Source organism: Penaeus monodon, unplaced genomic scaffold (assembly GCF_015228065.2).
Source record: "Penaeus monodon isolate SGIC_2016 unplaced genomic scaffold, NSTDA_Pmon_1 PmonScaffold_715, whole genome shotgun sequence".
Classification (NCBI taxonomy): Eukaryota; Metazoa; Arthropoda; class Malacostraca; order Decapoda; family Penaeidae; genus Penaeus; species Penaeus monodon.
The window spans coordinates 1-5,000 of NW_023662272.1; the positions used below are offsets into that span (position 1 = coordinate 1).

General features: G+C 36.5%; 1 non-coding gene across 1 annotated transcript; it reads right to left on the reverse strand.

Moving 5' to 3' along the window:
• Positions 1-2,050: 2,050 nt before the first annotated feature.
• Positions 2,051-2,169, reverse strand: LOC119571610. Its single transcript, XR_005228622.1, has one exon. It is a non-coding gene; the product is annotated as a 5S ribosomal RNA (ribosomal RNA).
• Positions 2,170-5,000: the final 2,831 nt, after the last annotated feature.

Below are 5,000 nucleotides of genomic sequence, written 5' to 3' on the forward strand. Positions count from 1 at the left end.
CTGCAGCTCCAAGAGCACCGAGCACACAGCGTCCCAGAACACCACGAGGAGAAACGCCAAGTGGCGAGCAGGGCACGAAATAAACACCGATGACAGTCTTTCCTTTATTTACCAAGTTATTTACCCGTACACTTTTCTATAGGCACAATAACAGGGGGAAACCAGCATGTCACACTGCACGATACAGCTTATAACAGGCAACACAAAGTTATATCAGGTCACAAGGGCACACACACGAGGTCTTCACAGGAGCAGCACCCAACTCCGTCTCCTCGGCTTGTTCCTCCGCTCCTCCGCTCACAGCCAGCTGCGTCATGTTTGCCCAGGTCCCTTCATGTTAACACATGCCCAGGTCATCCTTTTCATGGTAACACATGTTTCGCACAGAGACAAAGACCCACTGGCGTAGCATTATCTTTACTTATATAATTTTATTTGCAAATATTACTGTTATTATTGTTATTAATGGATTTACCACTACACTAAATTTCTTCTGTCTGTTTTCTGTCTATCCTTCCGCTCTTTGCAACGGTAATTTACTTTTATTGGTTTGCTATTGACTGAAGCATAAGTTCTTTGTGCAAATATATAAGGAACTGCTGTAAACTCTTGAGACTGTAAAACACATACAGCATATATAACAAATTCCTAATTGATGTTGCTAATCCCGAGTTTTCTAACCGAGAACAGGTATTTTTCACAATGATTTGGGTTTCTGTCCACACACACACACACACACACACACATATGTATGTATGTATATATATATATATATATATATATATATATATATATATATATATATGAAATATATAATAGATATATGTATGTGTGTATATATATATACATGTATATATACACATACATATATTTATCCCAAATAATACACTATGTACTTTTCTTATTAAGAATGCATTGAAGACAGACCACTGACCATCAAAGCGTAATTACCTGTACTAGACACGTCTATTAGCACGGTGTAACAACTGATCGTTTTACAGCTCAGTGCCTCAGTGCTCGTTCATCCTGTTTTTGTACTAAAGCCGTTTCGCAAAGCCACTCTTAGCTTGCTAACACTCGAAGAAAAATGGGTTTGAGGATGAGTTTTCCGGGTGGAGTGTCGAGAATACTCCGCCGCGAAAAAACTAGACCATGGTAAAAACAAATGGTATTAATTATATGATCTTAACTATACCTAAGTAAGCTAAAATAACCTTTTTATGTGGTTAGTAATACTAATTCACCATGATATATATATATATATATATATATATATATATATATATATATATATATATATATATATAGTGATCTGTGGGAATTTTTACGGAATCTAGGTAGTTTTTGGCAGCCCATGTGGAGTCTTCTAAATTTAGCAAGTGGAAACACTTCTCTTATGAACATACAAACAAATGCCAACAGCATCTGGAGTTCCCAAGCAATCATCCATCCAAGTACCCAACGTTATTGAATTTCGCTGATCGGAGTCGAGAAGTGGTGCTTTCACCGTGATATATTGTTAGCGGTCTGTGTAGCTATGGCAATACCCTTATGCATTTAAGTTTTCCTTTAGACTCACTAGTCACTACACAGACGACAGTCATTTTTTACCGTTTTTTCTGCCCTGGAAGTCTACAAGGAATGATACAGAACTAAAGCTTCTAAACTGAAGCCAAATATATTGGTAAAACTTTATCGTGATTTTTTCTTCTTTTATTATCATTATTTGCATTCCTTTTATACCTGTTGTTCTTTTGTAGATACCACTGCTAAGATTATTCTTACTAAGACAATCAGTATTATTACAGGTCCAAGTATATTCCTAAAAATAGTAAAATCTGTTTAGAATTGAAATTTAAAATGTTTAAAATGCAGAATTGAATTTACTTTAATTCATCCTATTCGTTTTCTGCCTTCTTTCCGACGGCGATAACTTGTACTCTATTTCCCATTGACCGAAGCTAATTTCAGTTGATTACTTTATACAAATATAAGAAGGCTGTTATAAATTGAATAAATATGCAAAACATAATTATTATATGTAATAAAATGCCAACAGCATCTGGTGTTCCCAGGCGGTCACCCATCCAAGTACTGACCAGACCCAACGTTGCTTAACTTCGCTGATCGGACGAGAAGCGGTGCTTTCAACGTGGTATGATCGTTGGCGAAGGTTTGACAAACGTTAGCCAGTTTTGTGTCAGTGCTCGTCATTTTTATACATTCTAATATAATGCGTGATTTACTTTTGCTTCAAACTTCATGACCATGACATTCCAGTGATAACGATGAGATCTGCTTCGTAATGTAAGCATAAATCACAATCGGGAGTATTGGCAATTCTAAGTCTATTGTTACCACTTTCTTGCATCTGCCACAAACTTTGACTAATTATCGAGCTGTGCAACTCTGTAAAGAATACAAGGTTTACAAGCAGTATGAAGAAATTTAGTAATATAATATTTGATATGGTTTTCAATGTGTATTCATTCTACTGCATCTCTTGCACAGAGCTAGATGATATAGCTAACCACAAGCAGAAATGACTATTATTGAATCTTAACCTTGAGTGATTTCAAAACACATTTTCCCGCTATTGTTGTTATTATTATCATCATTTGTAGTTTTTTTGTATCGTTATGATTTTATTGTTATTAGTTACTGCTATTAACATAGTCATTATTGTCATGATAATGGTAAAAAGGATGCTACTTAAATGTAAATGTGAATCATAATTACATCATATCAATGATATTGGTAATAATATTACTGATCAAAATACAAACAAAATGTAGAAATCATTGTTGATGATAATGATTACCCTCATTCTCAGAACTCCCTCGAGTGTGGGCAAGCTAAGATGGCTATGCGAAAGGGCTCTAGTAAAAAACGGTTAGGATTCGTTTGACGCATTGAACGAAAAGTATCAGTTAATACATCGTGCTAATAGACGTGTCTGGTACAGGTGTTACGTTTTGCTGATCAACATACTACTTAGTAAGGAAAATACTAGATACATACTAGATTAATTGAGATTTAAAAACTTCTATTAACAAACGCAAAACTCAGGTCACGGTGAAAAATCCTAGATCTAGGTTAGAAAACTCAGGATTTGTAATACTGACTAAAGCTTTGTTATATATCAGGGAAACGGTGATGAAAAGACAAACAAATTTTCCAAAGTATTATTAAAGTTACAATTGCAAACAGGATTTGAATCCCAAAACACCATTCCTGTGATAAGTTGATCCTTACTGTATATCTCTATAGTTCCTCTTCCCGGGCTTTTGTTGCTTCTCTCCCTCACGTATAATAGTGTTACGCCGACCGCCTCGTCTCTCTGCCACCAACACAAGGCAGGCTAGGCAGACGGCGTGCTATCCACAGGGTCGTGAACACTGAACAGCTCCAAGAGGCACCGAGCACCACAGCGTCCCAGAACACCACGAGGGGAAACGCCACTTGGCGAGGCAGGGCACGAAATAAACACAAAATGACAGTCTTTCCTTTATTTACACAAGTTATTTACCCGTACACTTTTCTATAGGCACATACAGGGGAAAACCAGCATGTCACACTGCACGATACAGCTTATAACAGGGCAACACAAAGTTTATCAGGTCACAAAGGCACACACAAGGTCTTCACAGGAGCAGCACCCAACTCGGTCTCTGGCATGTTCCTCCGCTCCTCCGCTCACAGCCAGCTGCGTCCATGTTTGCCCAGGTCCCTTCATGTTCACACATGCCCAGGTCATCCTTTTCATGTTAACACATGTTTTGCACAGAGACAAAGACCCACTGGCGTAGCAATATATATTATATATATATATGTATGTATGTATGTGTTGTATTGTGGATGGAAGGAGCCAGTCATTGAAATCTTTGCTGAGGTATTCATTAAGAGTATAGTATGTAATATATCCTTTCTCGTGCTTTCCTACAGCTGTAGCCAAAGGGAAATATCTTGGCCATAGGTGGTGGGATAAAACCATCTACACAAATGCAACCCATGTTATGTTGGTCTTGTAATGAAGAGAGTGCTCCTCTTTTTCATGTTAATGATTCTAGTGTGTGGAATTTTAGCTCCAGATATCTTTTTCAGAAAGAGGACTATTATTGTTTTGGTTCTATTCCAGTAAATGTATGGGAAACTCTTGCACTTCATTGACTTTCTCCATCCTGTGGGATGGCCTTTACAGCATTAAGTACATATGCTTTTGTAACTGGATGTGCCCACTTAACTAACCTGTTAACATAATTCACAAGATGGTGTTCTGCTTCAGAAAGAAGAGTTGTTTTTGTCCAGGTTTTGAGCTCATTCCTTGGTACCCAGAAAGTTTATGCCTGATTCAGGGATTTTTTACTTCTTTGCAGCCCCACCAATTGACAGACTAAAGCTAATAGAAAAATAAAGTGAAGCCATATGTATATATATGTATATATATACATATACATACACATACATAAATATATATATATATATATATATATATATATATATATATATATATATATAATATATACATATATACATATATATGGTTATTTGTCTATATGAGAAGAAATTTGAATGTCTCAATTTATTTTAATTTTCTTTTTGTGGCTTTTCATATGTTTATATATACGAGGGGGCTTCAAAAAGTTTGTGAAAAAGAACAGCATGAAAAAATGGTTTCAGTTATGATGCTTATTTTTCAACATATGCTCGGTTCAGGTCAATACACTTCTGCAGACGTTGATACCAGCCTTTAAGGCCATTTAAGCTTAGATGGCCTTAATCATTTAAGGTCAATCTAATTATTGTTATTTTTGATATAGCAGCTCATTTCCATCTTCAACCGATGGAAAATTGGTACCTTCCAAATATTTTTTTAAAGTTTGGAAACAGAAAGAAATCGGGCTAAATTGGGGCTGTAAGGTGGATGTTAGACGATTTCCCATTGAAATTCAGGTAGCACAACTTTTAACTACCGAGCGCCATGAGCGGGTGCATTGTCG